The sequence below is a fragment of the Gorilla gorilla genome, chromosome 14 (genome assembly GCF_029281585.2).
Source record: "Gorilla gorilla gorilla isolate KB3781 chromosome 14, NHGRI_mGorGor1-v2.1_pri, whole genome shotgun sequence".
Classification (NCBI taxonomy): Eukaryota; Metazoa; Chordata; class Mammalia; order Primates; family Hominidae; genus Gorilla; species Gorilla gorilla.
Window position 1 is genome coordinate 103,053,439 of NC_073238.2, and position 13,715 is coordinate 103,067,153.

Consider the following 13,715-nt stretch of genomic DNA (forward strand, 5'->3'; position numbering starts at 1 on the left):
GAATCTGACTATTTAAAGGCACAAAGCCTATTTATATTTCTTCTTTTGTGTCCTTTTAAAAATTTTGCTTCGTTTATTTTATTCAATATTAGAGGCATTGACTACAGCAATTTTTTTTCAAATGTATGCTCATTTATTTTAAAATTAATTTATGTTTGCCAGTTTTATGACACTTACTGAGATATTCAGATTTGATAAAGTTCATATTGAATACTAAATAAAAAATGTCCTATAGAATGAGGTTCCTCAGAAATGTTCTAATAGCTCATGATGTAAGATTCCTACCACGGATATTGCAAAACATGACCCCCCCACACACACACCCACACACACACACAAAATCAATATAAGAGTGTTGTTGAAATTAGGTTTAGCGCAAGATTGCAAATGAGTTTTAGAGATGGGAGTAAAGGTTGACAACATCTTTATGATGAGAGTTATCAGTATTTTCCTCTCAGAAGAAGCTGTGGTAGAATCTACTAGGAAAAAATACCACTGGACAATGATGTTATGGACAGGAGGTCATTTTTATTTTATTTTTCAGTAAACCATGAAAAGCACATAAGGCACATACAGAGATAGATATAGATACATATATTCCAAATATGTCATAAAAATACATTTAGGACCTTCCAAACTAAGAAAATGGATGGAAAAGAAAGGATAAATAGCTTGAATAAAATCAAGTTCCCTCCCCATTTCCCCTAGAAATGCTCATGAATTAAATTAAAATAATAATGTGGTCAAATTCGCTTTTAAACATGCTAATCTGACCTCCTGGTGTATATACTAGTGGAAATCTGAGATTTATCTATGAAATATTTTTAACAGAATATATCTTGTCCATCTAAATGGCTTATAAACAAACCTCAAATTTATGCAATATAGGAAGCCAGAAAATGTCAGTGACAGTTTGTAGTGGTCAGAGTATAAAATAAAATATTGTGCCACTGCACTCCAGCCTGGGCGAAAGAGCGAAGACTCCATCTCAAAAAAAAAAAAAAAAATTGCACAGCTAAAATCACTACATTGTACAGGTGGTACCCTGAAGTATATCTTAGAAACTCGCATATTAATCAGAATAAGAGCCTGTCCTAACGTGGGAAAAAAAGACATAAAAAGCTGGTCTCAAACATCACAAAGTTTGTTAACCAGTAGCCTGAGATTGCTCATATCATTTGAACTATTAGTAAAACTGTTGACAGTAAGAAATGTTTTTTTTTTTTTTCTTTTCAGTTGACTTTTGTGTTATCTCAGTAAGGGTGGAAAGAGTATGTAAAGTAATTTTTTTTTTTAATTTCCAACTTTTAAGTTCAGGGGTACATGTGCAGAATGTGCAGGTTTGTTACATAGGTAAACATGTGCCATGGTGGTTTGCTGCTTAGATCATCCCATCACCCAGGTATCCATTAGCTCTTTCTCCTTATGCTCTCTATCCTCCCACCTCCTGCCCTCTGACAGGCCTCAGTGTGTGCTGTGCCCACCCATGTGTCCATATGTTCTCATCATTTAGCTCTCACTTAAAAGTGAGAACATGTGATATTTAGTTTTCTGTTCCTGCATTAGTTTGCAAAGGATAATGACTTCCAGCTTCATCCATATCACTGAAAATGACATAATCTCATTCCTTTTTATGGCTGCATAGTATTCCATGGTGTATATATGCCACATTTTCTTTATCCAGCCTATCGTTGCTGGGCATTTGGGTTGATTCCATGTCTTTGCTATTGTGAATAGTGCCACAATGAACATATGCATGCACGTGTCTTTGTAAAAGAATGATTTATATTCCTTTGGCTATATGCCCAGTAATGGGATTGCTGGGTCAAATGGTATTTCTGTCTCTAGATCTTTAAGGAATCACCACACCATCTTCCTCAATTGTCGAACTAATTTCCACTCCCACCAAGAGTATAAAAGCATTCCTTTTTTCTCTGTAACCTCGCTAGCATCTTGTGAGGAATATGGCTGCACTGCAGCCAGGCAGGAGAGGCTGAGGTAAACATCCTGCATGACTCAGTGAGTTTGGAACACAGGCACACAATTCCATATATAATGTATAAACAGCTATCAAGCCATAAAATGGGAAGGTCGTCACTTGGCTCTACACCACTATTGTCTGTAAAAAGTATAATGCCCTGCCAACACTGTACAGGTGCACTCGTTACCAGAGAGAGAAATAGTTAAGCTGCTGAACCTGAAGGCAAGGGAGAGCCGGCTGGCAGCTCCCACACAGAGCTGCACAGATTAAGGGGCGGGGGGCAGAGGGGCTCCAACCAGTCTCAAGCAGGCTCCACCCTGCTGCTGGTGGCTGGCTGGAATTCCCAGCCAGGGTATCTTATCTTGTAAGGTGCCATCAAAGTGAGGCCCCCCAGACCGATGCTGCTCAGCCGCCTGGATTCATCCCCCTTCCTAGGGATATACACGGACCTCTCGCCTTGAAGGGAATCCCAGAGCTGGATTATGTAAAGCTCCTGGGTCTCTCTATGTGTGCCTGAGCAGCTGCTCTGCTGAGTCTCCACACAGCTCTGTATGTCAAACCCAAGGTGGTGTGGGCTCACAAGGGACTCTCTGAGAGTTGCAAAGATCCATGAGAGAAGCGTGGGTTCCCAGGAGTTGCACCTTCACTAACCACGTCTCTTAGCTGGGAATGGGTGTCTAAAATAAATGTGCATATGAACTACTCAAGTATATTAATAATCGTATGTTCAAGTAATTCTGCTACTCAGAAATCACCTTATTATGACAAGTGGTGAAAGTTTAGGGATACATTTTTTTTAATGGTAAATCTATGCAATTACCATACAACCTAGCAATTGACTTTTTGCCATTTACCCCATAACACTAAAAACATACCTTCACATGATACCTTGCATATGAATGCCCATAACAGCATCATTCATAATATCCCCAAACTGGAAATAGCCTAAATATATTTTAATGAACGTCTGGTTAAATTCGAGTATATATTTATATAACATGGAATACTCAGTTATAAAAAAGGACGAATGATTCATAATTACAACATAGCTCCATGTCATTTGAGTGTAAAAAGCCATTCCAAAAAGGTTACATATACTGTTTAATTTATATAACATTTTTGAAATGACAAAATTGTGGAAATGGAGAGCAGATTTGTGGTTGCTAGGGGTAAGTTTTGAAGTTTCAGATGTGATGGGCATAGTTGTTCTATCATAGAACAATAGAAGTTATAGTCGTGTTGGAACCCTTCGGTAACTTGAATGTGGTGAGGGATACGAGAATCCGCATATCTGATAAAATTGTATAGAAATAAACACAGTTATGTTATGTTATGTTAATAAAACATATACACACAAACACAATTAAATGAAGGTAAATTTGAGGATAAAGGAGTATAATCAGTAGGTTTGATTAAAATTACTATTTTCATTGTGAAACTATACTATAGTTTTGTAGAATGTTGTCGTGCAGGAGCCACGAAAATTTCACATGGGCTCTGTCTCTATTATTCCTTATGTGTGCATGTGAATCTACAATTATCTCAGTATTAATTTTAATGAAATAAATATTCACATTTTATTGTGAAAAATTCTGCCCTACAGTATTATGAGAAAGATAAAGATAAGTATTATGAGAAATAAAAAAAATTTTTTATCATAGTAAAAATAAACACATATGGAAAATAATATATTGTGTTTGCATATAAAAACATATGTTGTGGTCAATAAAGCAGACACTACCGCTCACACAAGGCCCAATATCGTTGGAGTGACAATTTAGAAGATTAATTCAGCACAGCAAAGCCTGATCCAATAAATTACAGAAGCTCAACCATAGAATGCACTGCCTTCTTAAATACTATATTATTAAAAGTGCACAGTGAAAAACACCTTGATATTTGATGAGAAGTTAGAGTTGAGAGTTGAAAACTTGTTAAGCTTGGACTAGATTATGTCATGAGCTTATTAAACAGTCTAGTTGCTTTGATTTTATTCATCAGATTATTTGTGAGATGCTTTTTAAGTAAACACTTTTTTATTTGCTACTCAGTTTCAAGAATTCTCCTGAGCACTAAAAATAAAGGGGAGAGCAAAATCAGATCAAGTTCCTGCCTCTCTGGAGTTCACAATGTACTAATTTATACACACATTAATTGAATGAGCACATAAATAATAGTCACAGTAAACCAAATGACACCTCTATTAAGTGCTATACAAGAAAAGTAAATGGTGCCATTTGTAAGGTGCCATCAAAGTGAGGCCCCAAGATCGATGCTGCTCAGACGCCTGGATTCATCCCCTTTCCTAGGGATACGCACAGACCTCTCACCTTGAAGGGAATCCCAGAGCTGGAGTATGTAAAGCCAAGAGAAGTGGTTAGTGAAGATACAACTCCTGTGAACCACGCTTCTCTCATGGATCTTTGCAATCTCAGAGTCCCCTGTGAGCCCACACCACCTTGGGTTTGACATACAGAGCTGCGTGGAGACTCAGCAGAGCAGCTGCTCAGGCACACATGGAGGGGGAAATACCAAAAAACAAAACAAAAACCTAGTATCATTCTAACCTTCCTTGAGGAAGTAATATTAGAGCTGAGTTCTGGTAGCTAAGCAGATTTTAACTCTTCAGAGTGGTATGGTAGGTAATAACAGAAGGAAGAAAACAGAATGGACAAAGGCGGCCATGGAGAAAAGCAGATTCATGAGGCTAAAATGTAGGGGGCTTACAAGGGGTGAGTTTCAGGATAGGAAATAGCTTGATTATTCAGGGTATAAACATTTTTCAACAATAATAGAATTGGTCACAACTTTGTCTTAAACATTTTGTGGAATGTGAAAGGGGGGAATAGTAATATTTGCATGTGGGGAAGTAATTGTCTTGCCAGCAAATAATGTTGCACTGCCTACATTGTGGAGAATAGAAATGGAAAGGGTGGCTTACTGACGGATCTGATAGATGTTATCTGCTATCATTTCTAGTAAATGACAATAGCTTGAAGTAGAAACAAGAAAAACACTTGTAAGAAATTTGAGGTGTTCTGAGACTGTATATTTTGAAGTTACTATGTGTTTAAAGGATGTATTATGAAGATAGTGCATAGAGAAAGATGAGAAGATGGACCCCAGGTTTGCTGATTCCCATTCAATCAAATGGATATCCGTAACATTTTTTGAGCTATATAACATTAGAGGAAAAACAATGGGGAGAATAAGCAGGATGGCAATGTATGTACTTTTGTACAATATGATACCTGAATCTGGAGCACAGAATAGGGAGAGGAGATGATACAAAGACCATCTCCATATTATTTTGTCTAAGATCATGTAAGCAGAGATCAGTGAGTTAAGTATTAGTTTTAAAGAATGCCATAAATTAGAGGCCATGTAAAGATGATTATATAAGGTAATGACTGGATAATTTCATTTATTTTGTTTCATTTAAGATGAAGTAGACTATCCAAAGGATTATAACTTGAGAATTATATTTTAAATAAATATCAGTTACATAGCTTATTATCAGAGGAATTATTGTCACGTGGGCAATAAGCTATGTAATATTCTTTTTTTTTTTTGAGACAGAGTCTCGCTCTGTCGCCCAGGCTGGAGTACAGTGGCGCGATCTCGGCTCACTGCAAGCTCCACCTCCCGGGTTCACGCCATTCTCCTGCCTCAGCCTCCCGAGTAGCTGGGACTACAGGCGCCCACCACGCCCAGCTAATTTTTTGTATTTTTTTTTAGTAGAGACGGGGTTTCACCGTGTTGGCCAGGATGGTCTCCATCTCCTGACCTTGTGATTGGCCCGCCTCGGCCTCCCAAAGTGCTGGGATTACAGCCATGAGCCACCGCGCCTGGCTAAGCTATGTAATATTCTTAATTAGTAAGAAATAAAGGATCTCCAGTAGAAGTAAAAGTTTTGTCCTTCAGTGAAAGAACTCCTGTTTTATAAGAGCGGGGAAAAAGTGAAGGTTGGCTGCAGATGCATGTTAAGTTGTTATCACTGGTACAAAAGTTTTCAAGACTGACCATCTGATGGATTTTACTTCCCTTTGAAGCCAGTGATAAGGTTGTCTTCTAAGACAGAGGGGATAGTAGTGCTGAAAGAGAAGTGAAAGGTTGGATAAAGTAAAGAAAGTTTGAAATTGTTACTTGGAAGTATGAGAGTTCACTAGAGAATTCTAACATGATTTTTAGAACAAGTTGAAAATCCCACTTGAATCTGATGCCTCTCTGTATTTTGACAAAAATTAACCTTGTTTTGTGAATTTCTACAGCATTGTTAGACTGTTCACTGAGAGGCCTAGAAGAATCACATTGTTGAGGTCTTTCAAGATTAACATTCTAACAGACAGCTTGTGGCAAATACTGCAGGTTGTTCAGTAAAATCTGTATTCTTTCCTGGAGTACAAAACTGGGCTACTTATTTCATTCTCCCTTGTATCTGAACAAGACCAGTAGTTGATTTCCAGCCAAAAACTGTGAGTGAAATTTATCTTAGGTAAGTTCAGTTCTGACACATGAAATATTCCCATCCATTCCTCTGTGGTCTTCTTTCATCTGACTGGGATAAATATGTCAGGACAATCTTGGAGGTCACATGTTGCAGAAGGCAGAGAGACCATCAAACAAGTTCCCTGAATAACCATGTGACAGAGAAATTCCCAGCAAAACTTATATCTATTCAAGATATTTTTGTCAACAGAAAATAAATTTTAATTGTGATAGATAAATGGTAGGCACTCTTTTATTCTAAAAGGCAAGATAGTAAATAATTTAAGCTTTGTGGGCTATAAGGTCTCTGTCACAAGTACTTATCTGTGCAATTGTAATGAAAAAGCTGCCAGAGACAACACAAACAAACACGACTGTGTTCAATAAACACTTATTTACTAAAACAGACCATGAACCAGATCTACACACCATAGTTTGCTGACATCTAGTACTACATTGAAATTTTGGAGTATGTTTATTACTCAAACTAACCTGTCCAAACTAATATACATTATTATTATTTTTTATTTTATTATTATTATACTTTAAGTTTTAGGGTACATGTGCACAATGTGTAGGTTTGTTACATATGTATACATATGCCATGTTGGTGTGCTGCACCCATTAGAAGTATTCTAGAAGCACATCAACACAGGGAAATTTAATGTATTTCAAAACATACTTTTGCAATAACAGTATAGGAATGAATCTAAACAAGGAAAGAAATGAAGAAAGTGAGATAATGATGTACTAAGTATAATTAGTGGAGTCAAAAATAGGATTTTACAATACAATTGAAGAATGGTAATGGTGGGATTGATTTACGGTTGAGGTAGAAGTAGTTTTAAATTAGTCACATGGGAGTTGATGGAAAGTTCTTTAGTGCATTGTTGGGACTAAGTGACAGGAAACCTAGTGCAAAGAAGTTGCATATATTTATGGTAATGTGTCTGGAATTGGTCGGTTCTTGGTCTCACTGACTTCAAGAACGAAGCTGCGGACCCTCCCGTGGAGTGTTACAGTTCTTAAAGATGGTATGTCCGGAGTTTGTTCCTTCTGAAGCTCGGATGTGTCTGGAGTTTCTTTTTTCTGGTGGGTTTGCTGGCTTCAGGAGTGAAGCTGCAGACCTTCCTTCATGGTAAGTGTTACAGCTCTTAAAGGCAGCACGGACCCAAAGAGTGAGCAACAAACAGCAAGATTTATTGCAAAGAGTGAAAGAACAAAGTTTCCACACTGTGGAAGGGGACAAGAGCAGGTTGCTGCTGCTGCCTCCAGCACCCTGCTTTTATTCTCTTATCTGAACCCTCCCACATCCTGCTGATTGATTGGTCCATTTTACAGAGAGCTGATTGGCCCATTTTGACAGGGTGCTGATTGGTGCATTTACAATCCCTGAGCTAGACACAGAGTACTGATTGGTGCATTTACAATCCTCTAGCTAGACATAAAATTTCTCCAAGTCCCCATCAGACTCAGGAGCCCAGCTGGCTTTGCCTACTAGATCCCTCAGGCCCACACTTCTCAGCCATTGGGCAGTCGATGGGACCGGGCGCTGCGGAGGAGAGGGCGGTGCGTGTGTCGGGGAGGCTCCGGCTGCGCTGGAGCCCATGGTCGGGGGTCGCGGGGGGTGCAGGAGTGGGGGAGGTGGCGGGGGGGGGTTCGCGGAGGGGAGGGGGGAGGTGGCGGGTGGGGGGTACGAGGGGGGGCGGGGGGCGCGGGGGAGGGGGACGGGGGGCACGGGGAGGGGCGCGGGGAGGGGCGGAGGGGGCGGGGGGACGCAGGGGCGCGGGCGGTTAGAGCATGGCGGGCTGCGGGTCTCCAGCCCTGCCGCGTGGGGAGGCGGCTGAGGCCTGGTGAGAATTCAAGCCTGGCGCGGGAAGTCTGGCAGCGGTAGGGGACCCATCGCATCCTCCGCTGCTGCTGGCCTTGGTGCCAAGCCCCTCATTGCGGGCCGGCCGCTCTGAGTGCAGGCCCGCTGAGGCTGCGCCCACCTGGAACTCGCGCTGGCCCGCGAGCCGTGCCGCCCCGCCCAGCCCAGTCCAGCCCCGGTTCCCGCCTGCACCTTTACCTCCACACCTCCTTACAAGCGGAGGGAGCCGGCTCTGGCCTCCACCAGCCCAGAGAGGGGCTGGGAGAGTGCAGTGGCGGGCTGAAGGGCTCCGAGGCCGAGGAGGTGCTGAGAGTGAGTGAGGGCTGCTAGCACGTTGTCACCTCTCAGTAACTGGAACACATTATTACTCCAGGTTGTCAATGTGAAAAGCCAAAGGTAAGTCCAGATTCAACATTTAAGTAATGATAGATGAAGAGTTGAATATCAACACTCTACCACTGTCTCATATGTAATGTTAGCTGTCTATATATAGATAACATAGCTACACATATGTATAGGTATTCTTATAGATGTATCAACACAGACACAGATCGATATCTAAATTACATAAATATGCACTTATCTATTTTGTATATATATGTTTACACAAAAATATGTATAGATAGAATGACAGGGAGATAGATGAAAATATATAGATATAAGCATAGATGCTTAGTCAGACAATCTTTCTACGAAGATGCTAGCCAGATCTTTCATTTCAGATTTACATAAGGCCAGAGAGTTTTTCAACTCAGGTTTAAGTGTAAAAACATACTTATTATCCATTAGCATATTATAAAATAAAACAGAGCTTAACCATAATTAAATGTCCTCTGAGAAGAAAACGTCATTTTTCTTTGTTCTACATTGATTTCTCTGAAGTAGCCTAAAGTGCTGTAAGAAACACAGAAGATAATCTATTTTACTATCACTCGATGAAAATATAAAAGCAGCCTTGAAAAAAGCACGACTGAAAAATTGTGTATTAGATCATTATAATGTTAGAATATAATTTAAATATATGACATCTTGCTTATATTTAGGTTTTCTGGCATATGGCAGGATAAGAACACATAGTGTAACAACATATTTTCTGATACTGTGCACTATATTGATTTGTTGTTTAAAATATATAATTAATTTATATTACCATGAAGAAGATAAACTCCTTCCTTCTTCCCCAGAAAATAATTCTTCAATTAATAAGTTGTTCATTTGTTACATATAAAGTCCTTATAGCCAAGTTCATTAACTGATGTTACATTTGCTGAAGTACCAAAATGTTGATTAGCCAAATTTTCTAAAATATATTACCGAAACAAGAGTGGAATACTCACAAATTTACTTTGTTAATTACTAATCAGCTTATTTGAGAACAAACTATTTTCTGATATTTGTGAAGCAATAAACATGTGTTTAGCAGTTACAGTATAAACTTAAGGTCTGGATGAAATATGACTTAAGGTGACATAATAGCTTCTATAGTGGGATGCTCACGGGTGTACTGTAATGGCTTTCAGCAAATACTGGCCAATGATAATATGTCAAATACCAAATTAGATTTTTTTAAATATTTTATATTAAAATGATTTTTATTACAAGATAATGAAGACTTCTCTTAATATTTTTCTTTAGAGAACTCAAGTTACTGCCACCTAATACATCCTTATTCAAATGTCATTTACACACCATTTATGTGTAACTCAAATCAGTTTATGTTAAATACGTTTTTGGCTTTTTACAGAAACGAGTAAGGCAAAATTAGGATTGAAGTCACTAGTACCTATTCTAGCATCAGCAACTAATCCCTTTTAATCTCTATGAAGAAATTATTTTGTTTTTCCTCAACTAAGATTTGGGAGTCCTCACCTTTTGAGAGGATCTAGATTTTATAGTAACTGGAAGACACTGAATGGGGGAGAAAATTGAAGATTAATTAGCTATTATTATTGAAAGGAAGAAAAGGAAGGAAGGAAGAAATGAAGGAAGGAGGGAGAGAGGAGGAAGGAAGGAAGGAAAGAAAGAAAAAGAAGGAAGGGGAAAAAGGGAGATAGGAAGGAAGGAAAGAAAGAAAAAGAAGGAAGGGGAAAAAGGGAGGAAGGAAGGAAGGAATGAGGGAAAAAGGGAGGGAGGAGGAAGGAAGGAAAAAAGGAAGGAAGGGAAAAGGGGAAGGAAGGAAAGAAGGAAGGAATGAGGGAGGGAAGGAAGGAAAAGGAAGGAATGAGGGAAAAGGAGGGAGGGATGGAGGAAGGAAGGGGAGGGAGGAAGGAAGGAAAGAAGGAAGGAAGGGGAAAAGGGAGGGAGGAAAGAAGGAGAGAAGGAAGGAATGAGGGAAAAAGGGAGGGAAGAAAGAAGGAATGAATGAAGGAAGGAAGGGAAAAAAGGGAAGGAGGGAGGCAGGGAGGGAGGGAAGAAGGAAGGAAGGGGAAAAAGGAAGGAAAGAAGGAAGGAAGGAGGGAAGAAGGAGGAAGGAATGAATGAATGAGGGAAGGAAGGGAAAAAAGAGAAGGAGGGAGGAAGGAAGGAATGAGGGCAGGAAGGAAGGGAAGGAAGGAGGGAGGAAGGAAGGAAAGAATGAGGGCAGGAAGGAAGGAAAGAAGGAAGGAATGAGGGAAAAAGGAAGGAAGGAAGGAAGCTAGAGAGAGAACAAACAGAGTAGTACAAGTACCACCACCTAGGAACAAATTTTTGTTTGCCACTTCATACAGCTAGCATTCAGGGTGCACTCACCATATTTTCTGTCCCACCTGCACATTGCTATGTGGCTTTATTTCTCATGTAAATACTACTCCTTATTCTGTCCAGACTTGCGCCTCTTATTAAGCACTTGGTGGGGATAGGGCACTATAGACCTCCTTGTATTTAGTCTAAAAATAGATTGATGCTTTAATGTTTTGGAGTACTTTTAATGTCTCACTTTATAACTCTAGTATCTCACCTTTCTGAGTTTTCCATCTCAGGAACTTTTCATTACGTAGAATGGGGTAGGTTTAAATTCCATCTCCTTTTATTTCATTGACTTTTTTTCTCTCTTTTTGTGTCCATTAAACATGGCATTTAAAAAAGAGGAAGTCAGACATTGGTTTAATACAATTTTTTTTTTTTTTGAGACGGAGTTTCACTCTTGTTGCCGAGGCTGGAGTGCAATGGCGTGATCTCAGCTCACCACAACTTCCGCCTCCCAGGTTCAAGCGATTCGCCTGCCTCAACATCCCGAGTAGCTGGGATTACAGGCATGCGCCACCACGCCTGGCTAATTTGTTTTGTATTTTTAGTAGAGACGGGGTTTCTCCATGTTGGTCAGGCTGGTCTTGAACTCCTGACCTCAGGTGATCCGCCGCCCGCCTCAGCCTCCCAAAGTGCTGGGATTACAAATGTGAGCCACCGCGCCCAGCCTAAACTATTTTTTTTTTTTAATGTATGGGATTCAATAATGAGCATGAAGAGAAATGGCTGCAGAATATTGTGAGAGTAAAGATTTGCACATTGAAATCTGTTTCCAATAATTTTATTCACTTTCAGTAACTGGGAAGGGAATAGGGAGAGTTGTCTTACTCTGGTCTTGATTTACATAATCTGGGTGTCAAATGAAAATTGGCCAAGGATTCTGCCCTGAATGAGAAATAGGAACCTAAACATCTACTTATCGACCACCCTGAGTACTTACAGCTTATCATCTGTCTCAGAGGTGAACATGTTCCTACCGAAAGTACTTGTTTTTACTTAGGACATTTCGCTCAACTTTCAATGAAACCACAGTCTTAGTTGTGGGGAATTTTATCTTGCAATTTCAGCAGCACCCAAAGATGGTTTATCTACACTCATTCACATATTAAGATTCTTAAATAAATCCTTGGGAGGCCGAGGCGAGTGGATCACGATGTCAGGCGATCGAGACCATCCTAACACAGTGAAACCCCGTCTCTACTAAAAATACAAAAAAAATTAGCCGGGCATGGTGGCGGGCGCCTGTAGTCCCAGCTACTCCGGAGGCTGAGGCAGGAGAATGGCATGAAGGCGGGAGGCAGAGGTTGCAGTGAGCGGAGACCACACCGCTGCACTCCAGCCCAGGCGACAGAGCAACACTCTGTCGCAAAAAAAAAAAAAAAAAGGTAAAAAAGAAATCCAAACTCTACATTAGCAGCTGATTTTCAGATTTACAAAGAGCTAAGATAAACTCTTACTTACAATGAGAAAGATACAAAAATCGTTGCAATGACCAAGAGAGAAAGAGGCAGAACAATCTCTCTGCCCGTGTTCCTCATATGCTAAAAATAGGAATATTTACTCAGTTGAATTTTGTGCCTCGTAAATGAGATAACATATTTTTATAAGTGTATATCACACTGCTTGAACATTAGCAGACCTTAATACTTGATTAAAGAAGAGATAAAACAATGCATGGGAATTTCGACTGCCTTTAGGCTGTCATCACCACTCTACCAATGGACTGGTAGAGTGCAAATTTTTTTAGCTTGTATAATTTATTAAGCTGCCTTAATACATAGCACATTATCCTACTGGCATAAAAATTTTTTTAGCAGCTTCTAAAAGTCCCTGTTCATCATTAAAGAGTTTATGCTCTAGGTGACTATGGCTTAATATGTACATTAATACAGTTACTTAGAATGAAATCATGGATTATACCAGCACAATGGCTACACTGACAGATATATTCTGTTTATACTCTACCTACTCTACCTCATCTGTTTACGTGGCGTGATGCCCATTCATAAGTTAATCAAACCTTTCCTGAGAGAGGCTGCCAAAAAGACATTGTTTTGGAAGGGCAACCAGCAAATGTTGGAAAAGCAAAGGCAAATAAAAAAGCTAATTTAAATTAATATGTTGAATAGTAACAAAACGCCTGAACACTATATGAGAATTTTTGACAAACAGAAATTTTGACAAGAAAACTGTTGTGTAGATTACATAATTTATTTAAGAATATTTAAAATTGAGATAATTGAGAAAGGAAATGAGATAATTGAGATAATTAGTATATTATTACAAATCAATCTTTGAATAAATCTTGTATCAAGTAGGAAACTAAAAAATAATGTCATCCAAATGAAACATTTAAATACTTCTAATCAATTTTCTCTCCCCTGTGATATAAAAAGGCTTAATCAAGAAGAAAAAAGAAAAAGAAAAAATTGGCAAGATATTCCTTTTTTTTTCATTTTGGCGGAGAAAATTTTCTGTCTTTGTGAGAGCTTGTCTCTTCCCATAGGAAAACATATGACTAAGTTGTGTTTTTCTTATCCAAAAAAGGGATTACATCCTAAAATTTTATATTCTAAAGGGAGAAATGATTTTCATTTTTTCTCCTCTGTTACATTTTTTCACCATAGTACTGTAACAGTCCTTTCCCTA

At 39.2% G+C, this 13,715-nt stretch overlaps 1 long non-coding RNA gene across 1 annotated transcript in view; it reads left to right on the forward strand.

Moving 5' to 3' along the window:
- The first annotated feature begins 8,264 nt into the window (after positions 1 to 8,264).
- Positions 8,265 to 13,715, forward strand: part of LOC134757086 (uncharacterized) — a 101,098-nt gene continuing 95,647 nt past the window's right edge. Inside the window, exon 1 of the long non-coding RNA XR_010130692.1 lies at positions 8,265 to 8,735. This is a non-coding gene — a long non-coding RNA (uncharacterized lncRNA). The remainder of the gene's footprint in view (positions 8,736 to 13,715) is intronic.